Genomic DNA, 23,693 nt, shown 5'->3' on the forward strand with positions numbered 1-23,693 from the left:
CGACTAATCTCCCTGAATCGGAGCGTGCGTCTCTGCCCTTAAAGGGATACTGTCATGGGAAAACAGCAGACTTCTCAGCTGAAATCTTTTTTACAAAAGAGCAAGCTGATTTTTTGAATATTTAATTTTAAAATCTGACATGGGGATAGACATATTGTCAGTTTCCCAGGTGCCCCCAGTCATGTGACTTGTGCTCTGCTAAACGTCAGTCACTCTTTACTGCTGTACTGCAAGTTGGAATGATATCGCCCCCCCCAGCAGCCCATCAGCAGAACAATGGGAAGGTAACAGATAGCAGCTCCCTAACACAAGATAACAGCTGCCTGGTAGATCTAGGAACAGGACTCAATAGTAAAATCCAGGTCCCACTGAGACACATTCAGTTACATTGCGTAGGAGAAACAACAACCTGCCAGAAAGCAGTTCCATCCTAAAGTGCTGGCTCTTTCTGAAAGCACATGACCAGGCAAAATGACCTGAGATGCACCTACACACCAATATTACAACTAAAAAATACACTTGCTGGTTCAGGAATGACATTTTATATTGTAGAGTTAATTATTTGCAGTGTAATGTAGAAATAAAAACTATATCATAAAAATCATGACAGAATCCGTTTAAAGGGGGAATTGTGCTTAGGTTGTAGCCCATGTACATACTCAAGAGTCCAGTATCCATCAGATAAAGATGTTCTTTAAAGTTGTCTTTGCAGATCTGTCTCCTAAAAGAGCTAAGCCACTTTAAGGAACAACATGTTAGTTAAAGGAACAGTGACGCCAAACAATAAATGTGTTTTGTAGTAATTCAAATATCACGTAGTGTTGGCTGCACTGGTAAAAGTTATGTGTTTGCTTTAGAAAGGCTGATAGAGTTTATATAAACAAGCTGCTTTGTAGCCATTCAAAGCTGAAAAAGGAGAAAAGGCACAGGATACACAGCAGAGGAGTTAATCTGTTAATCTGCTATGTAACCTGTTCTTTGAATGACTGCCCCCGTGGCTACACAGCAGCTTGTTTATATTAAATTATAGCTGTGTTTCTGAAGCAAACACACCAATTGCACTAGTGCAGGGAAACATTACATTATATTTTAATTAATTTAAAACACTTGATTTTTTTGGCATTACTGCTCCTTTAAGAAAGCATTATTATGATGGTAGAAGGCTTTTTTTTTGCCATACGGCAGTGATAAGTACTCCATCATGTTTTCCTGTTACAAAGACCCTTGATGCCAGGCTTGTTTACTAACACGAGGCACATTTGCATCTCGGCAGTAACCCAAGGCAACCAACCAATCAGTAAGTGTGGGGGTTGTCATGTCCACATTTGTACTGCACGGATGATTTTACTATTACTTTTTCAATAAAGAAGGCGTGATTTTTCCAAACCACCTGTGTGCTCCATATTCCTAATCGTTGAAGCTATGCACATACGTCTGGATCCGGGGACGCTTTATATGTTGTAGCACTGGTGGAACAGGACCCGTGGATGTATGAGGGTGAGTGCATGCGGATTGAAATTCACAACCAACCAATCAGTGTTTAGCTTTATTTAGCCAGATGCTGCAACCGACGACTGAATCCAAATTGTGATTGGTTGCTATGGGTTTCTGTGCTTCTGCAAATGTACCCAGGTTGCCATCTGTCAAATTTCACCTGGACAGCTGGATTTTTGGAAGGGCTGTCTGGGTGAAAACTGCCTGTCTGTATTTCCAAATGAGGAAATCCGGACAGGACATTGATCTCCAATCCCTGATTGCCACGTCATCAATCCCCCCCCTGATGTCACCGGTATGCCCCCAACGTCATCCGCACCACCCCCTACCTGGTTTCCCCTATCTGAAAAGGTTGCAACCCTAGTACCCACTGTTAGTCAATGAGCCCCAGAGTCATCAATAGAGGAGGAGATTGCAACCCAATCTACTGTGTAGAGTGTTGTAGTTCTGTAATATCTGGGGCAAAGTAAGTTCATGTACTTATCATAGATATTCAGTGAGACTATATGGCTTCCCCTAGTATTTACATTGTTCTAGCCCTTTTAGTGGTTAAAATTGTGTTCTCACTAAGGCGGTCCTGTTTTCCACTAGAAACTATGTGATTTATTAATCTAATGGCGAGGGAGAAGTGTCTGCTGTCAGGGTTCCATTGTGGTTCTATGGAATAACAGAATAGAAGGACCAGAGATAGCAGCCGGCCATCCTTAAAGGAATTGTTCAGTGTAAAAATAAAAACTGGGTAAATATATAGGCTGTGCAATATAAAAAATGTTTCTAATATAGTTAGTTAGCCAAAAATGTAATGTATAAAGGCTGGAGTGATTTTATGTATAACAAGTCAGTCAGATCACTACTTCCTGCTTTTCAGCTCTCTTGGTTTACACTGACTGTTACCCTGGTTACCAGACAGTAACCAATCAGAGACTTGAGGGGGGGCCACATGGGTCATTTCTGTTGCTTTTGAATCTGAGCTGAATGCTGAGGGTCAATTACAAACTCACTGAACAGAAATGTCCCATGTGGCCCCCCTTCAAGTCGCTGACTAACTCAGAGTTATAGAGCTGAAAAGCAGGAAGTTGGATTCTGGCTGTTTTATTAGACATCCAGTCATTCCAGCCTTTATACATTACATTTTTGGCTAACTAACTATATTAGAAACATTTTTTATTTTGCACAGCCTATCTATTTACACAGTTTTTATTTTCACACTGAACTATTCCTTTAAATATAGTGTGATGCATCGAATCCACTATTTTGGATTCGGACGAACTCCCGAATCCTTCGCAAAAGGCCGAATACCGAACCAAATCCTAATTTGCATATGCAAATAAGGGGTGGGAAGGGGAAACATTTTTTACTTTCTTGTTTTGTGACAAAAAGTTGCGATTTCCCTCCCTGCCCCTAATTTGCATATGCAAATTAGGATTTGGTTCGGCCAGGCAGAAGGATTCGCCTGAATCCTGCTGAAAAAGCCAAATAGCAAACCGAATCCTGGATTTGGTGTATCGATACCCCATATTCCTGGATATGCAATGGAAACTCAAGCAAAGCTAAAACTTCGGGGTGAGCCAATAACCCCTTTATTAAAAAAAAAACTTTCTGGAAAAAAAAAAGTGTTCCCATTATCAGACAGGGAGGGAGCCAAGGGCAAGTGCCGTCTTTGCCTGCCCCAGAATAAGCCCTGATGAGGCCACAGAATGTGCAGAGAAAGCTCCTGCCATACATCAGTAACAGCTCCGATCATCTGCTGAGCATCAGGCTGTGAGTATGTGAAGCATCTGTGTTTGGCCTGGGGCGCAGGTGGGTCCAGAACAATTGTTACTGTAACTCTTTATTCTCAGAGCCAGTATTAGATGTACTTAAAGATGTATTGGTATTTTGATGGAGCTGATGCCATTAACCCTTCATGATATTGAAGCCTCCCATTCTCACACACTGTGCACTATGCACCTCTTGCAAGACTTACACAGGCAGGGAAGGTGCGGGGCATATGCTGGTGGATCAGGCAGGATAATTGGGTGTGTTGGGTGAATCACTCTTTATACATCCATAGGAGATGATGAGTTGGTCAATGGGTGGTGGAAGCTGCTGATATCAGGTGATGTTCATAGATAGGAATGCTGAACCTCCACTTACCCATCAGTATGGCATGGAGTGAGTGCATGGAACATATGTTACATCTGATGTTATTTCCATTTTTCTTTATAAAAATCCTTTCTCATGTTACCTGTAATAATAATAATAATAAGATTGGATTGGATTGTTCCAAGAGGCTGCTGTGAGTGTAGTTTTTAGTTAAAGCCACTAATGTGCCACGGTGACTGATCTGTGTCCATTGTTGGGGGGCAAGAGAGAGAAATGTGCCTGTGCAAACCAGCTCCCAATTAATTATACATTTGCCCATTACGGCTTCCTCCTTGAACAGTAACATTACAACAACAACTTCGGCTGTGATGTTAATCAGTAGCGACAAGGTTCTGACTCTAGAAAGCCTGGAAATGGGGAAAGGACTTGGGTTTGGATAAGACGAGGGCACAGGGTATAAGTATTGGTGGTGCACAAACACAGTGCAGTTGCCTCTGGATATAATATGGGTTCCAAAATAAGGTCAAGCGCTGCATTTGCCAGTTGACAGAGTTCAGCAGCTGGACTGGAGATGTTATGGTTGTTATGAGCTTTGCACAAGGGAAATACTTGATGGTGTATGCGCCTAAAGGCCTATGTGTGTGCAGTGGTCTCCCCTGGAAAAAAAAGTGGTGGGCAGGGAAAAGAACATGGCGAGGAAACAATTACCTGCTTTATTGGCTCAATTTTCTGGAGCTGCCAATAGGACTGTGTGCCAATCAAGTGGAGCGCTCACCTCCCAAATACACACTTTTTGTAGTGCCAGGTGCTGTACTGTGAGACCCACCCCTGTCACTGGGTCAAATCGATATCCAAAAGAAAGCCAGTAGCACACTGAGTCAGGTTGCAGTTGTGTTCAAAAAGAATTATTTTATTAAGCCCATATGCAAAAAGGCAACGTTTCGAGCCTACTAGGCTTGAGAAAGGGCCTAGTAGGCTCGAAACGTTGCCTTTTTGCATATGGGCTTAATAAAATAATTCTTTTTGAACACAACTGCAACCTGACTCAGTGTGCTACTGGCTTTCTTTTGAATAGGACTGTGTGCGTCAGCAAATTGAGTACAGCCCTTCAGAACTAAAATACGCACATTGTGCATTGGGTGATGTAGGGGAGCAAATTTTCAAGCTTACTCCATAATTCAGAAATGAAAGGACATTCCCACACATAGTGAAAGAGAGAAGCATTCTCTGACTTGCATTTGGGACAATAAGAAAATGTAATACCATCTGAATTCTTCAAATAAAATAATTTTATAGTTTAGATGGATCAATCTAAAATGCTGAACTCGCCAACCCTCACACTTAATGCGCTTATTAAAATTCTTAGTGGAGGATAATAAGTGATGGGAATTAATGTTAACTTTTATTAAGGATGACCACTTTTCTGATTAAAATTATCAGAAGAGGGTCGAAAACAAAAGTCAGTAATATATGATATCTTATTAAAGGCAGGTTCATCTAAAACTTTCAGGATCCCTTTGTATAGAGGAAGTTGGTCAACAGCAACACTATTTATATCTGTGAAGAGGCCTATGCCACACAAGAATCTCAAAAAAAACCTAAAATTAGGAATAGTAAGGCCACCCAAATTTTTTGATTGGCGTAACTTACGCAACAACCATTTCCTATTAAACCCTAAAATTCCATATTTTATATACTGAGATTAATGCCCCACGCTAAAATTTCAGAATCCCTGTAACAATAATGATTCAGGACTTCAAAGTTGTAGCTCCCCGTCTTGGATTTTGTTAGGAGTGTCAGTGGCACTGCACATGCTCAGTGGGCTCTGCTGTTGAAAAGCTAAGCTTAGGGGTCGTAGAAAATCATCCAGCAGAAAACGTGCTCCTTTCATAGTGTGAGGGCTACTCACCCTGGTGGTCTAGTGGGCCGGCGGGGACGCCCGATGCGCTCTCGGCGGGGATGCCCGCAAAGCCGGTCTTCCTCTTCTCAAGGCCAGTTCCCTAGTGCTTGCGCGGCGCTCCTCTGCTAGATTTAAAGGTGCTGGCGTGATGACACCAGAGCTCATTGGTGCGAAATTCAAACACTATAAAAGGGAATTCCATTGTGTAATTCTTTGCCCATTATAGGTTTTCTCCTAGTGAGTTCCTGGTGCGTCTGTGCTATTTGGCTTCTGTTTCCTGATATCTGATTACCTGTTGTGACCCCTGCCTGTTCTAAGACTATCCTGACTTCTGGAATCCTGTCCCTGCCTGGTAACCGACTTTTCTGTATCCGTATCCCCTCTGATTGATCTCCTGGTTTGACCCTTGCCTGTCTGACTCCGCTTGTACTCTGCCTGCCCCGACCCAGCCTGATTGACTACACCTTTTGTCTACGCCCTGTACTGTGACCTTCTGCCCAGGGACTTTGCTTTACCATCGTGCCCCTTTGCTCGTCCAGAACCCTTCACTTGGCACCTCTCTTAATGAGACCTGGCGGCATCCGATTAGCCGAGGGCTCCTTGCGCGGTGAAAGCAAGAGCCGAGAACAGGGTGCTACCGCCTTTGTTAAAGGGAACCTGTCACCCTAAGAAATAATTTCAAATTCTTTTCTATCATGTTAGTTGAGCAAAATAAATTTACTTACACTGTATTTATTATTTAAATTTTGTTTCCTTATGTCTTAGAATTATACAATCACAGCAAGCAGGCAGCAGCCATTTTGTGGACACGGTTGTTAAGGGAAATTGTGTATCACCCCAAAATCATGTGTATGCACCAGAATGGGGGACCTAATGTCCATGTACAGTGCCCTACACAATTATAGAGCCTGAGGAGGGAAGCGGGAATGTGAGGAGAGCAGTGATATGTAGGAATTGCTGGATGGAAAGTGAAAGTAATTGACTGGACAGGTAATATTTGATTGACAGTTTAGATATTTAAACACCTTTATAACAGGTATGGATGTTTTAATGAAAATTTTTTTTTGGAGTTTCATATTTAATTTGCAAAGGACTTTCTTTATGCAGCTTTTTATGTGTAGGTGACAGGTCCACTTTAAGCTTTAGTTCTCCTTTAAGATAAATGGCAAATGTGCTTCCTATGTCATGAACCAGTACTGAACTCCAGGTATGGAGGGGAATTTTATCCACATCTCTTCTACCTGAAAGCCCCATGGCAGACAAATAGTGATGGGCGAATTTGCGTGATTCGCCGCCAGCGAATAAATTCTTGAAACGCCAGCAAAAATTCGGGCGGAAAAGTTCGGCGTCAAAAAGGGGCGCCGGCATCAAAAACGAGAAATGGTGAATTTTTCACCATTTCGCACGTAATTTGCAAATTTGCCCATCACCACAGACAAATGCAATGTGTACCCTGGGAGAAGGGAAGCTACCGAAGCAGTTTATTGCCAATAGTAATTGCCACACTACTTCAAGCTATAACACTATATTTATTCTGCCAAATGCTTTACTGTACCTACGTAAGTAAGTCTCTCCCTGCTCACTTATAGCTCTGGGCTCAGATTACAGCAGGGAGGGAGAGATAGAGGAGCAAACTGAGCATGCTCAAGCCCTAGCCCTGGAGGTTTAAGATGAAAACAGGAAGTCCATGTGTACACAACTGAAGGACAGAAATGCAGTGTTTCTTTTGACAGAGGACTCAGAGCAGCATTACTTTGAGGGTTTACAGGTGTATTTATATAGACCTTTCAGATAAAGCTTACTTAATTTTAGCCTTTCCTTCTCCTTTAAGGAATGACAGCCTTTTGTGAATCAGCCCCTATACTTACTGAGCAATAGTTATATTTTATCATGCTACTTTGAGACCTTCACAAGGGATATCAAGCTAGTTATCCTGTTTCAGTTCAGGGTGGGAGGCAGCATTTTGTTCCTCGCATGGTAACAGCCAGTTATAATAATGTGCTTTCTAGTTCTTTACATCAACCAGTCTCTCAATGAGACATTCATCATTGTTAATCCCAATATAGCCGTCGTTTTGTAATTAGTCATGATGGTCAGCTCTCTGATCTCAACCGCTGCAGATGTTCCTTTCTTCAATTACCTCCCAAAAAAGAAACTTTCCAAACAACCATGACAACAATATTTTAAGTCATTTAATGTTTGGCATGAATGAAAAGCTTTTGCTGTCACATTGCAGCCGTAGAAAAGAAGGGATATATGAATTCTTTTGGATTTTACGGTAGAAGTCTGTGCCCTTAGCCAACGCCAAGCTCACGCTACCCCTGGAATTTCTCGTGTTTGCTCGTTGCATGTTGTTTGAGGTCGGCATCAGTAAATGTGCAAAGTGACCTCCTCACCTTGGAATCTGGCAGTATCGAGTGTCTGCTAAACATGCACATTTGTTGCTTGATAGAAAATACTGAACTATTGTCTGTGCTCAAAAACAAAAACAGTGATGCTTCTTAAGTTTGACTTTATCCAGTCTAGAATAGCTATCGGTCGTGTCTTTAGGCAATGCAGGCGCGTGGAACAGTGGAGGAGCGGGTTCTAGGCCTGTGTTTTTCCGCCACTTGTATCCCTAGCCGTAGTCTTCCCTTAGCTGCCATTCGCTGGCTCACTGGCTACTTTATTGTCTCCTACCGGCATAACAAAAAGTCAGATAAAGGTTTGGAGCTACTATTCAGGGGCATGGCATTTGATTGTAGAGACGGGACCATCTGAATCTGGTCATAAATATCCCTCTCCATAATCCGATCAACTTCTTTTGTTTTTCTTGTAGTATCTAAAGGGAGACTGAATAGAACCATGCCAGCATTTTTAATCCCTGGTGCCAATCACATTTCGGCAGAAATATTTCAGGATCTGGTGGCCCTTTAACACCCTGTTCTGCAATATTAAACATCTGATTAGGTTTTTATTCTTCACTGGAAAGTGAAAGCATCCATGACAAAGACGAAAGCTCTTAGATACATTATAAATAAATGATTACTGCTAAATTGTTTGAGCTTTAAGCCCATGCTTACCTTGGTGACATCAAGCTATGTAGTGCTAGTAAGCCTAGCCAGATAATTCAACTTCGCCATAAAAACCTCCTCCAGATACTGCTCATACAAATAGCTGTCTCATGCACAAACACACACACACGAGAATTCATTTTACCAGGTGCCCTAAACCCCCTCCCCCAGGGCATCTAATGCAGAATAATGATTAGGTAGAGGACTGATGTACCTTAGGCATAGGGCTGTAGTAAAATGCCAGGAGTACAGCCCTCTTATTATCTAGTGTTGTCACTTCGAGCTCTGTGCCTGCCCATTCCTGACTGCCATTCCCTTGTCTCGTTTCTATGGCCCTTCGCATTCTTCATCTGTGTTTTTATGGATCCTGCACTGGTCCTCCTGTTATAAAGTTCAGTAGGGAGTAAAAGCTTTAAGTGCCACTATCTATCTGTCGTTCTATCTGTCGTTCTATCTGTCGTTCTATCTGTCGTTCTATCTGTCGTTCTATCTGTCGTTCTATCTGTCGTTCTATCTGTCGTTCTATCTGTCGTTCTATCTGTCGTTCTATCTGTCGTTCTATCTGTCGTTCTATCTATCTATCATCTATTTCTATCCATGTCTGCCATCTTTATCTCTATCCATGTCTGTCTGTCTATCTTATCTATCTTATCTATCTTATCTAACTTATCTAACTTATCTACTGTATCTATCTATTAATCATCTATCTATCTGTCTGTCTGTCTGTCTGTCTGTCTATCTATTATCTATCTATCTAATGACTAAAGTTGCTGCAGAAGGAATAATTAGGTTGTATACAGTGCCAGCATAGTGCAAATATTTATATATATATATATATATATATATATATATATATATATATATTTATATATAATTATATAATTATATATAATTATATAATACACAAAAGCTATGAATATCCTGTAAATTATATCCTTATAAACGGGGAGTTCTGATGTCATCAGTTATAAACGGTGAGTTCTGATGTCATTTCTGTCACATGACTCACTGAAACTTGTGTATTATAATAAATAAAGTACCCCCAGTTGCAAAATATGAGGATGTTAGAAGTTACCTTGGAGTTCCATGACCTGTATAAAAACACTCGCCTTCAGCCTTGAGTTTTTATATGGTCATGAAACTCCTTGGTAACTTATAATATCCTTATATTTTACAATAGGGGGTACTTTATTCACTATATATACATTGGCCAATAGGCTCCACCACCCCTTTTAATCACTTGGGCACAGTGAAGAGGTAAATTACTATTCCACTGGGCAGAAGTGCAAGATAACTATAGGGCCCAAGAGTGCCGGCAGTAAGCACAAGAATGATCCACTAGTTAGAGGATGGGAGGGGACTTCTGTGTATCTTCCCCATCCTGCTCCTCAAAATAATGGATTGCACCCATTTTTTGCACTTTAGACCCTGCCTTCCACAACATAAATGTTAAATTTACATATGGCTACCTGTTTCTATTTTCCATGAAATACTTTTAGTGCCATAAGTGACATTTAATCCATAATTATAGATATTTTTGAGACTGGTATTTCCTATTTATATCAAGGAAAACTCCAGTGCACTCCAAGAGTCTTGGGCTTTTGGAGTCTCTCGCCCTATTTCGACTTTAACTCTGTGCCTTCCCAAGGTTTTATGCCCTTAAATTCCCTTGGAGCTTCCACAAAGAATCGCATAGTGATCAAAGTCGTAATGAGCCTTTATAAAAGGTTTCCTGCCTAGTACAGTGGTATAGACTATGACTCCTGGATCTTCGAGTGGTTGTTGAAAGAGATGGAGGCAGGTTCCTAAAACTGGGCCCCAGATTATTTCTGCTATATGTCCCCCTCCCTGTCCTGAAATATAATCTCTTTTCAGATTAAAATTTACATGGACACGAACCATCAAAACTCTCCAGAAACAGGAGTTGGTTCAGTTCTGGGTTTAACTGTACAGGACAATCCTAAAGAAGCGGTTAACTGAACTTGTAATAAATGTCATCGACTTCATAGCAGCCTGTGATTTCCACTTCCTTTTCTGTGCAATTCTGGCCCAAAAGTGCATATCTACGGCTCTGTTTTCCTACGCGACGGAGCACGGACCCTGCCAGAGATTTCCCACTGAAGCAAAAAAACAAGGGGATCCTATTGCAGCCGGGTTCCAAAATGTCAATTTAAAATATAGGTTTTGAGAGTTTTCGTCTTAATTTTTTTTTTTATAACTTTCTGTGAAATGTTATGGTTGCGCAAAACATGGGTTATAAACGCCTAGATAAAGGGAAAGGCCAAAATAAAAAAAGGGTTATTTTCTTAGAAAAGAGACTCAACAGAAGAACTAAAATCATAAAAGGAAACCCAGTGATGTAGTGTTTATAGTTCAGAGGAAATCAGGAATCATGTTGCCCTATTCGAGTATGTTAGTAGAGCCCTCCCACCAAGGGGCCCTAGTTATTAACCAAATGGTGACCTTGTCCCTGGGTGGAGGGTCCTGCTGACAAATAGAATGGGGCCCCAATGAAAAATAAAATCCAACCAGAACCCACACGTGGAGGTGAATCTTGAATATCTTGAATATGGTGTTGCTTGACTTTAAAGGCAAAATACAATTTCCTTGGCATGGTAAGTTGCATTTAGTGATTTAACGCGATCCCTGGAGTATGAAGCAAATTGTCTTTGGTTTCTCTAAGTGCCTTTCTGTGGACTCCGGGAAGCTGGAATCCTGTTTTCCTGAGACTTTTCATTTCCCACCTGAGGTCCATTATGTCGAAAATAGTCATCCATTAAAGCCCATTTTCATTCTTTTCCAACAAATAACGCCACTTATTTACTAATAAGACGCCATAAGCAAAATGAATATTTGCAGGCATGTTACGTTATTACTGTCATGGGATTTGCACACGTAGAAAAGGTTTCCAACATTAGTAGTATTGGGGGGGTTGGAGATGATATTTAGCCAGTTGCATATTTAATTTATAAAGCAGAAACCAACCTAAATGAACTTAAATTTGCACTGCAGAGTCGGGCCAAGTCGTTTTCATGCCCAAGTAGAGCTGCCGTCCATTCAGTATTTCACTAGCCAGCTGGGCACTGTTTCAAGGTCTGACCCTGCCCTTTAAAGCCAACCATTGCTGCTCTTTCCATGTATATTCTCTGACCTGTCCCCAGATGCTCCTATTTCCCACGCACATGACCGCACCCCTTCTCTCCCTGCTAGCCAGTAAAATTCCACTGACCCACAGGGAGATTAGTTGCCCAATACTGCCGGCGACAAGTCTCCCCATGTGCCAGTGCCCTAAAGGTAAATCAAAGGCATTACTACTTGGGTCACCAACCTTCCAACTCTGGGTTAAAATGTCACCTCTTCTGCTTGATTAACAAATCCTCCCATGCATTTGTCTATCACACCCCAAGTCCACTTGTTCCCTCTACCCCAAGTCTCCACCCCAAGTCTGCTTGTTCCCTCTACCCCAAGTCCGCTTGTTCCCTCTACCCCAAGTCCGCTTGTTCCCTCCACCCCAAGTCCGCTTGTTCCCTCTACCCCAAGTCCGCTTGTTCCCTCTACCCCAAGTCCGCTTATTCCCTCTACCCCAAGTCCGCTTGTTCCCTCTACCACAAGTCTCCACCCCAAGTCCACTTGTTCCCTCCACATTTTGTAAATAGAAAGACAGACAAAAAGAGTTTCTGCGTGGGCCACGCCCATCTTTGTGGTCACACCCCCTAATTACCATGTCCATTTTACAAAATTTAAGGTTATGAAAGTTTGAACACATTTCTGTGGTTTTTATGTGTAATTACAGTTTTGCAGAAGATGAATTGCTTTTTTAAGCTGCAAGTCACAGTTTCCCCAAGGGACCTGCGTATCTTAAATTGTTTCAATTGTTTCTTTTTTTTATCTTAAATTGTTACAAAGGTATCTATTCTGACCTCTCTGCAAAAAGCCTATTAAGTTAGAAATGTTGTATCTTTTTCTGGCTGTTCAGTGTAGGAGATCAAAGAGAAAGTTGAGACATTTCAGTAACAATGTGGGTTGAGCTGTCAAAATCGGGACTGTCCCGTGAAAACCAGTTTTCGTTCTACCATCTCTTCCTCACACACCAATTATTTATTTTCTATTGTGCCCTAGACACATGCCTCTTTTGCCTACCCCTAGTTGTGGTGCATTCAAATCCATATAAAAATCCTAATCCTATTAAAAAACCCTATTAAAACAGCACAAGTCAAATAATATCTGCCAGAAGCCGATACAACAAGACTGATTAATAATCAGAATATACAGACTGCACTGGGTCCTGTGTTGTCATGTAATCTAATGTGGATTTTATAGTTTTTGTATTGTTTAATACAAACTTTCTCCAACTCTGCAGAACCAGTGGCTGCAGCAAAATAATCCTCCAAATAGAATCCCAGTTTATCTGTTTAAATCTGGCTTCATGATCTTTGTCCCTGCAGCTGGAGTTGGAAACGATAAAGGGGATGTAAAGGCAAAAATAAAATCCAATACAAATCTCTACACAGTCGCCGACTGCTCTACAGGGAAACAAACAAAGCTGCTTGAGTTCTGCATGCCTGGGAAGTAAGGGGGGGCTCCCCCTGCTGTTCATAAGTATGATTGTTTCCCTGCTCAGCAGTTAGGGACCGTCTGACAATTCCTATCCACAGCAGTAAATGAAGGGAGAATTTCACTGCATACAGTCAGGTTTCTTATAAAAACTGTACATATTTTTTAATCAAAGTATATTGGAGATAGGTTTCTTTTTCATTAAAGAAAGTAAAAATGGGATTTTTTTTGCCTTTACATGCCCTTTAAGGTCAAAGATTGGAAAATTCAGCAGGGGTAACATACTGGCGGAATTAATATTTCAATGGATTTGGTTATTCTTGGAGCAGACAGTACAGACCTATTTAAATTCAGTGTTACAGAAGTGCCTGCTGCAGCCATTTCCCATTGACTGTATTCAGGTCCGGGAGTCACTGGAGGGTGCATTAGAACAACATTTACTGGGTCGTATCAAACTTCCCTGGTAATGCACAGCTGGATATCTGGCTCCCCATACAGTACGCCCATGCTTCTTGTTGATTGAAGTTCCCTGAAGAAGAGGAGGAGCTGTGTGTGAGGAAGGTGAAGAGGAAATACTTGGGCTGTGCTGTCACATCTGATTCTTAACTCAGCAGAGCAGGGAATGTGCAATCCCCCTGGATAAGGAACTGGAGGGGAGTTACTGTCCCTGGACACCCATAGAGTCTATAGGCCGTGCTAATGGGAGAGTTCATGTGAGGCTAAACCCTTGATGGGCCGTTCAGCAGTTTATAGGGGGCTGCAGAAAGCATTTACTAACTCCCTGTTTCGGCTGAAAATATAAATGCAGTGAGCATGTAATATAACGGATCTGGGAGGAAAAGGAATCCTGGTCCTATCCAGAAACGCACTGCTGTTTCCCTAATCCCTGGTAAATACAGGCAGCCGGCCAGCTAAGCTTCGCTCCAGATATTTAGCTCAGCACTTTGGAAACTGGTGCTCAGAGATTTTCCAGAAGCCCAGGCTAATGCAAGGTAAACACACCTCCTCCTCTTCGTCATCTTCATCCGTAGAGTGTGTCAGATCTTGGGCTCCGGGCATAGGCAGCAGGTGATTAAGCTCATTACTGGACTCTAAAGCATCTAAACATGGATTAACCTGCCGACGAAGAACGAGATCTCGCAAACAAAAAAATATACTGTATATAAAAAGGGAGCGGAGAAAAGGAGAAACGATGGAAGGGATTTAAAAGCCAGAGGTATGACTTTATGTTGTTGGGGGGTGTTAGAAATGGGGGAGGGGTATAACTGCACTACAATTCTTACAATCCCCCCCCATTGGATTCTGGGAGTTGTAGTCCTATTTCTAATGCAATTTGTACTAGTGACCACTTGAGCAACCCCTGCGGAAAGTAATGGGGGGCTAAGTGTTCCAAGTGCAGGGGGTAAGTGGGGGAGGTAATGACTTCATCCCATTCTGATCTCTTATTCTCCATAGTGAGACGATTCCCCTCCGCCTCCTTAAATTACATTACAGGGATATTTCATACGTTGCTACTGTGCTCTTTAATAGACCATTGAGCAGATAAGAGACAAATGATATCGACTTGATGCTTCTTATCATTTTATTGCAGTGCTGGGAAATGTGTAAATGAATAAATATATATATATATGAGTATTTTGTGTTTTGCTGGCTAAAGATTTCCTGGTCTGAATACGGGAGCAGCGCTTTTGTAAATGTAAAGGGAAAATAAAGCTCAGCCCAGGGAGGCGCCACTGTTGCCCATGTCATATTAAATCAGACAATCATTTCCCCCCCTTTACTTGACCTTTAAAGTGAAAAATAAAAGTCTGCACAGTGATTCATCTACATTTTACTGAACCGTTAATAGAGTTATAAAAAGAGTCATGTCACTGTTTTACCATTATTAACATCCTTCGTCCATCCCTGGCACTCTGCCTGAGTTCTGGATATTAGATTGCAAGCTTTTAGAATTCAAGCTTTTAGGGTCAGTAGTAATCTTGAAGAGATCGGTATTTATCACTGCATAATGAGTAGTAAACACTAAGGCATACAAGTAAGCAACTGGATGGATAGTACATGTATGGGATTCATTATCCGGAAACCCTTTTATCGAAAAAGCTCTGACTTCATAGACTTAATTTTATCCAAATAATCGAAATTTTAAAAAAGTATTTATATTTTCTCTGTAAAAATAAAACAGTAGCTTGTACTTGATCCCAACTAAGATATAATTCATCTTTATTGGAAGCAAAACCAGCCTATTGGGTTTATTTAATGTTTATATGATTTTCTAGCAGGCATGCACCTAATCTAGGACTCGGTTTGGGATTCAGCCAGGATTCCGCCTTTTTCAGCAGGATTCGAATTCGGCTGAATCTTTCTGCCAGGCCGAACCAAATCAGAATCCTCAATTGCATATGCAAATTAGGGGCGGGAGGGAAATCACGTGACTTTTTGTCACAAAACATATGCAAATTCGGATTCGGTTCAGTATTCAGCTGAATATTTTGCGAAGGATTCAGGGGTTCGGCCGAATCCAAAATAGTGGATTCGGTGCATCCCTATTTTCTAGTAGACGTAAGGTATGAAGATCCAAATTACGTAAAGCTTTGTTGTCTGGAAAACCTCAGGTCCTGAGCATTCTGGATAACAGGTCCCAGCTTGACAAAGTGTTTATATTTGACCCCTGTTTCTTTCTATGTCAATCTAATTATACTGTATTATCTGCCTGTGGAGCTGAAAATCTCTTTGGTCCTAAAATGAGATGTACTTGCTGCTAAACAACAAGGCCTGACACGTTTCGGGTATGGCACACAGCCCATGATTAAGGGTGCCGTACCTGAAACGCGTCAGGCGTTGCTGTTTAGCAGCCTGTTCCAATAAAGTACTGCTTTTTTAACTGGAGTGATGTCTGGGTTGTCTTTGCGAAGGAGTTGAAGACGGCTGGGACCCTGGAGGATGTGGACCCGGTTGGCCTGCGGTATAGAATTAGCAGGAGCTGTGAGTGGGTATGCCAGAGGGAGGGCGGGTCTGGAGAGGATTTTTTCATTACCTAAAATTATATGAACCACCGTGAGTACCATTGCCCTTGGCTCATGGGTCTTGTGCTGTGCTATTACTGCTGCAATCATTATGTTCATAAGTTGACTGATAAAGTTTTTAGAGGCCAACTATCTTCCTTTAAGGGGTTATTCACCTTCCACAACTGTTTTCAGTTCAGTTGTTTTCAGATTGTTCACTAGAAATAAAGACTTTTTTCATTTGCTTTCCATTGTTAAATTGTCTAATGTTTTTCCAAAATTGAAGTTTAATATTAGTGTATTTTTTGTTTGAGTCTGGCAGCTCAGTGACCCAGGTGCAGATTCTGTTACAATTTGCTCCATTTCTCAGCAGCATCTCTGGAGTATTAGCAACTATTGTATCAAGTCTAACAGCTGCCTGTAATGAAACTCAGAGATTCTGCTCAGCAGGGACAAAAGAAATTAATCAAATAAATTGATCAATTTACACACTTGCGTTGTGTGTGCTTACATGCGTCTGTCTGAGTACAGTCCCCTTGACAATAATTGAGTTACTCCTGCGCTCCCCTGCGGCTGAACAGAAGAAATCGGAACGCAGGGGAGTGCAGCAAAAAAAGAGTCAGTGCCCCCCTTAGCTGAACCAGAAAGACATAACAAAGTGGAAAACAAAACTTTAAACTTCAATGTTTGAAAATAGAAAGTGACTGAAAAAATTCTTTATTTCGGGTGAACAATCTGAAAACAACTGATCTGAAAAAAACATCTGACTGACATAACCAACTTCATAGTACAGCAGACAGACATGGAGCAGGATTTAATGGTTTATGGCTCAACACAGCCAATGGGGCATTTACTTACAACGTACGGGGATTAGTACGCAAGTTTACATGCGTTTTCCAGCGTACCCACAATGCAACATTTTCCCCAGAATTTCACCATAATTGTGGCCTGTTTGGAACGTTGCAGTCGCCGGTGCTTGTGCACAGGTGAGAATGAGGTGCAAGTTGCAGCAACACCTGATGTACCTTTAATGAATGGTGTCAGTATATGCAACATGTGCATTCATTTTAGCTCGACCCCAGTTGCTTTTGTAGCCATAAAAACTATAAGTTCTCCCAGAGCCAAAACCATGTCAGCGTCGGGTTGCTGCATCTGGGAATCATGACTGCAGCATGTCTGTGCACATTTTAGCTGTAGTCAGATTATTTATTAAAGGAGAAGCAAAGCCTAACGAACTTTGGCAGAAATGTTGTACATGATGTTTTGTGCTTCTGTACCAGCCCAAGGCAACCTCAGCCCTTTAGCAGTAAAGATCTGTGTCTCCAAAGATGCCCCAGTAGCTCCCCATCTTCTTTTCTGCTGATTCACTGCACATGCTCTGTGCTGCTGTCACTTACTGAGCTTAGGGAGCCACTCACAATATACAGTACACATAGAATAGAAATGTCACAATATAAGGCTGATTAGTAATTAATACAGATAATTACTACATGGCAGCACAGAAACCAGTGCAATTAGCATCAGAATTTAATAATCAGCAAACCTGTAGCATCAGCTTATATTACAGGGGAAGCTCATTTTCTGCTGGATAATTAGTGACGAGCCCTAAGCTTAGCTTCTCAACAGCCAATCAGAGCCCACTGAGCATGTGAGTGTCCCAGACACTTTCCAAGATGGTGACCCCCTGTGACAAGTTTGAAGTCCTGGATCATTGCTGCTATTGACAAGCTGAAACTTCAGCCTCGTGCAATAAATTCAGTATATAAAATATGGTATTTTTAGCCATATTCATTTTTAGGGGTTACTTCTCCTTTATGGGCTCTGGATACAGACTGATGAAGATCTGTCTTTATGCATCGTTACAAATCAAGCATTAATTGGCATTCATTACAAACAAAGTGTGTTGTCTGCATCCAACCCGGCACAATTAGCAGACCCTGAATGTATTTAGGATACCGCCGAAGCCATGGGATTTGCATTTAATCTGCATTTCCCGTAGATCAAAGGGGCTTCGTTAGTTGCTGCTAAAGGGGGGGGGGGGTTGTTGTGAGAACTTTATTTTTCATGAGTTTATAATTTCCCTCCCTGACAGATCTTCATCCAGCCCCTTTCCATTCTTCCCATACAAACAAACACATTGTCAGCAGGCACAATAGACCCCCCCCATGCTCCTGACCATATTTATTCAAAACATTGGTCCCCCAAACCCCCAGCTCAGTGCCGGAGTGCTGCTGTAATGTGTAATTCTGGAACCTTATAAATAAAATATAAGTACTACTAACAGAATGCTGCTAATTAGCGATGGGCGAATTTCTCCCGTTTCGATTCGCCGAAAAATTTGCAATAGAGCAATTCAAACGGTTTCACAAAAAAATCGAGCAATTCAAATGTTCTCCCATCACCACTGCTAATCTCTTCCACTGCACCTACAGTATTTTCCATTCAAACCCCCAGTACTCCATAAAGACCTCCCTAGTGGTTGATTTTTCAGTTTTTTAGGCACTTTTTAGCTGTGGTTTTCATGCTTTTTGGGCTCATGCCCAAGTGTTTTGAAAAATTTTGGTCAAAACCCCAATTATCTTGTAGCAGGGTGACAGCTGTATGTAACTATAGTCCCAGGAATATGTAGGGCAGCAGAGTAGAATTGACCCATCTTAAAATAATTAATTGTGACAATATTATATTAGGTGCTTGAAAAATCACTTATTAGAAAACAGAAGCTTGTGATCCCATGAAAATGGTCTGTATTATTTATTGTTTGTATTGATTGAGATTTGGTTCGGCCAGGCAGAAGGATTCGGCCCAAATCCGAATCCTGCTGAAAAAGGCCGAATCTTGGCCGAATCCCAAACCGAATCCTGTATTCCGTGCATCCCTAAAAAGAAACACAGCATTTCTTTCCTTCTATTGTGTACTCATGGGCTTCTGTATCAGACTTCCTGTTTTCAGCATAAACCTCCAGGGCTTGGGCTTGAGCATGCTCAGTTTGCTCCTCTCTCCCTCTCCTCTTCCCCCTCCTATCCTCTCCCTGCTGTAATCTGAGCCCAGAGCTATAAGTGAACAGGGAGAGACTCAGGCAGAAAGTGATGTCACACCAAGCTAATATGGCAGCTGCTATCCTAACCAAACAGAGTGAGCTTCTAGAGCTGTTTACTCAGGTATGGTAAAGCATTCTAGTCTTATAACTTGCACTATTTTGTATAACCTATTGGCAATAAACTGCTTCAGTACCTCTTTTAAACCCAGGGTACTGGAAAAAATCCTGGTTGTCCCATACCTACTAGGCTTGTCCCACTGCCTGCCCGATGGTAGAACTGTAATGATTTCTTATAAGGAAACCTGTGCAGCTCTTGGGGGGGGGCATATAGAGAGCCATGTGGCCTTTGGTTGTAGAACAATAACAAACAAGAATAGAATATATTTTGATGAGGTATTAGAATAACCAGTATCCCCAGTGGGAGAGTGCTACTGCGTGTAAGTCTTCTATTCACCAACTGGTGCCACTTCCTTGAGTAACAAAACCTCAATTTAGTGTTTCCTGTAATGAGATCAGTCTCTCACTTCAGCTTGGGGGGAATTTCACATTTTCCTTTTCTTTGCAGAATTATTCTATCAATTTCCTTCTATGACCGGTACTTTGAAAGACTCTGCTCCACCATTCTGTAACAGATTAGTCACTACTATGATTATCTCCACCCAGTACGCTGCTCAGCTCCACCCAGTACTCGACTTCATTTCACTCCATTGAACACATACATTACAGGCCAACCGTCATTCATTAGAGCAGTGGCATATGGGTTTATATGAAGAAGTTTTCCTGCCACCCTTTAATGTAGTTCAAAACCAACCCAAAGCTGACCATGTGCCCTTTCTCAGTTTAACCCCCTGAATACCATTGTAAAATCGTATCGTAATGTTTGAGTAGCATTTGCCTGAATTATTGATGGGTACTAAATGCCTGTGTGTTTTGCTCCTCCTTAGCAATTTTCCAATGGTTTTAAAGTTATGTGTAAATTTTTTTTAAATTGCTATTAAAATCAGCATTACCCCTTTCTCTTCCCTGGTACCGACTCTTGAAACTATATAGCAGAAGTCAGTTCTTCTCCTCGGCTGCCTTCATCCTTAGATTGACAAATACATTTGGTTAATGAAAATATTTTCTCGGTACCATCACTAAACTCGAGACAAGAACACACTGTGCCTCTGTGCAGCTCTGTTATGCAATTCTCTGTAAACTCTTCCAGAACTCTACAAGGGGCCCTCCTTGGTCCTTGCCTCCCTATACTGAGGAATTTGGAAGCTGTACCTCCTGGTGGGGATGAATTCTGGCAAATCAGTCAAAAAGTATTGTTTAATATGTAGGTGTCCAGCATGTGTTGCCCATTACACTTTTTTAGATTTATCCTATGAAGCTCGTCCAGATATATATATATGTATATGCATATGTATATATGTGTGTGTGTGTGTGTATATGTGTGTGTGTCCATTGTCCCCAAGACTCTCTTGGACTATTTGGTTTTTCTCTGGAATTAATAACAGTAACTGTGATTGATCATTAAGTATAGTATATAGATTTCTTACAGCTTTATCTGAAGTCAAGTATATGGTTTATAGCTCTCTTACTGAGCTAACTGAGAAAAATCAAAGCACTCGAGAATTACAATTTTTAGTATGATGTATAGATGGTAAACTTCATGTATAATTTGACACGGTCATCATGTTGAGTTGGTTAATCATTCGGAAAATTCTAAATTTCTCTTGTGGTCATTCTGGCAATTAGAAATTTACTATTTAAGAGCTACAGGAAGACTTTTAATTAAAGCAGGGGTCCCAAGCATGAAGAAAGTTCCTGGGTGCCAAATAAGGGCTGTGATTGGCTATTTGGTAGCCTCTGAGTGGACTGGCAGCCTATAGGAAGCTCTGTTTGGCTGTAAACCTGTTTTTTATGCAACAAAAACTTGTCTCCAAGACTGAAATTCTAAAATAACCACCTGCTTTGAGGCCACTGGGAGCAACAGTTGGAGACCACTGATTTAAAGCCGTAATTTCACAGTAGAATTTAATTGCAAGCCACTGGTTTGAGACCACGGATTTAAAGCCGTAATTTCACAGTAATTTTCAGAACTATTTATTGACTGTGGAAATAATTATTGGAGTAACATATTGATCAGTCAATATTTTAGGCCAAGTTCTGCCACTGCCGCATCCAGCTACACTCAGACATGCCCTCTGATCCCCAAGCAACACCAACAATTTTTGGGTCCATGATTAGGGACAATATGGCCTAAATCAGAACCACTGGAGAGTAGGAAGTAAATCGAATGGTAACTATATATTTAGAAATTCTCGCTCACTTGAATCCAAGGCTTAAATATTGCATATTTAAGGCGGTCCTGAGACATAGAGCCACAATGGCTACTCCAACATCTTTGCTGGCCAAGCAGGTACACGTACTTTTCCTTCAGCAGTGGTGGAGAATGCAGGTAGATTATTGCCCCAAGATTCTCTGCTGTTAAACTGTTATAAGGCTGCTAGCTTGATATCCATAGCCTACATCACCTGAAGGATTAGCCTAATTTAAAAATACAAATGGATGTAATGATAGCAATGAAAAGTGATTCAGAAAAAAACACATTGTCTGTTCTCTGGGTTAGTGCTACTTGTGCCAGGCAGAAAAAAAGGAAATGGTGATGTGTCCCACTGTTTTCCTTCCCAGGGGTCAGCTGTCCGGTTGAGAGGATGTTCATTGTTCCTACCAGGCAGAGTTCTGCAAGGCTTTCACGTGAACCAGACATTCTAAGAACGTGCTACATAACAATCAGATTGTTGGATTGGAGGTGGGCGCCTTCCAGATATTATTCATTGACATAGTCCTGCCAAGCCTGCCTGGGTTATATACTCTCTCTCTATGAAGGAGTTTGATCGCAACCAATCAAATTACTCACCTTCTCATTTCTGGGTTTGTTTCTACATTTTAAAGTTTAATCATAAGTGATTAACTATAATGCCGCTCTCTACTATCAATAATTTAAATGAGATAAGGCTTTGCTGCTAATTGTGCTATAAGTTTTTTGTTGCTTCAATTTTATTAAAGAAGTAAATACATCTGCATCAATTAAATGTATATCCGAAAGACACATGATGGGACCAAGGGGTTGTGAGACAAGGCTTTTGGTGGTAGCAAGCATAAGTATTTATAGACATAATGTGTAATCTCAAGCCCTTGAGTTCCCACATGACCCATATTCCTAGGAACTGGAGTGTCTTATTTTGAGTGAGCTATTCTGGAGTCAAACTACTTATTACTGTTGACTCTCTTGGCCACTTCTGCTAGTGTTGGGGGGTTATTGAGTTCCATTTAGAATTTAGTGAGAGCCAGTCTGCTGTTAAAACTTAATTCGCTAAAGCTTGAGAATCTTTATGCATCTCAGGGAATGGTTTGCCCAGTAGAAAAGTGAATATTTTGGTAGTGGCTGACATACAAATTGAGATTGTAGCTCCTCTATGTTCTCCCAGAAGGGCGGTATTACAGGGGGGGTACAGTTGTTTATATTTGGGCCCTGGCCACCAATCATTTTTTAAAAACTTTTATGGGAGACCCTGGCCAATAATGTTTTTTTAAAAAAAACTTTTATTGGGGGCCGTGGTGCCAATGTTTTTTTTTTTTTACTTCTAGGTAGGGGGGCTGATCACCAAATACAAAACTTTTATGGGAGACCTTGGCTGATTTTTTTTTTTTTTTTACTTATAAGGGGGCCCTGACCACCAATGGCGTTTTATAACTTGTGTATGTGTTTATAGTTTTTAGCACTGTGTGGCTTTTTACTGTGGTGTGGAGTGGGCAGGATCTGGGGTGGGGCTTGGGGGCTGAGCTGTGGTGGCCGGGGACCAGTGGGCCCAGAAAATTTTGTTGTACAGGGCCCTGTGATTTGTGATGACGGCCCTGGTTATAGGGCATGGCCATGAAATGTTTTCCATAACTCTCAATTGTCCGTCTCTCCAGCAAGATGGATAGTGGTTAGGGAAGCAGACATGGAGTTTCTTTGGTGTGATATACCAAGGTGTCACTATTGTGTAGATGTGCTCTTTCGTCTAGTGCACATTACCATATTTTTAGCATTCCTACCATGTAGAGTATGATGTTCGGTGTCCTTACAGCACCCCATTTAGACATATATCTATGGTGGGGCAATTGATCAGGGTCCAGGTTGATGAGGAGTTTATAAATGAAGATCAGGCCTTTTTAGAGAAGACTGTGTCTGGCCAATGTTTCAACTGTGGTGGTGTTTCTTTGTCAAACATAAGGCTGAAGAAAATCCTTTTGTTTTAGGTACTTGTAGATTGTAGGTTGGCTTGGGGAGCTTTTTGCTGTAGTTCATATAATGTCCAGACTGATCCTGTAGTAGGGTAAATGAAGCCTTCCACAGAGTGTACTATAGTTATTTATGTGAAATTCTAAATTTTATTCAGTTTTTAGGTGGGATGAGTGCCATCCTGTCAAGCAAGTCAAGAATTGATGGCTTAAGTTGGTGAGAAGAAAAACATTTAAATCAGGAAATGAAAAATTAGGATACTAAAGTGTAAAAAATGGAGTGTTATATTTTA

The 23,693-nt window shown here is 41.3% G+C and overlaps 1 protein-coding gene across 4 annotated transcripts in view; it reads left to right on the forward strand.

Moving 5' to 3' along the window:
• Positions 1-23,693, forward strand: part of pdzd2.S (PDZ domain containing 2 S homeolog) — a 200,281-nt gene that overhangs the window by 54,106 nt on the left and 122,482 nt on the right. The window contains exon 1 of one of the 4 annotated variants that reach the window (XM_041580603.1): positions 13,709-14,302. The exons of the other annotated variants lie outside the window; for them this stretch is intronic. The gene's annotated coding sequence lies outside the window, so the exon portion shown is untranslated. Of the gene's footprint in view, positions 1-13,708; positions 14,303-23,693 lie in introns of those variants that run through there. 4 annotated transcript variants of the gene reach the window in all.

This window comes from Xenopus laevis, chromosome 1S (assembly GCF_017654675.1).
Source record: "Xenopus laevis strain J_2021 chromosome 1S, Xenopus_laevis_v10.1, whole genome shotgun sequence".
Lineage (NCBI taxonomy): Eukaryota > Metazoa > Chordata > Amphibia > Anura > Pipidae > Xenopus > Xenopus laevis.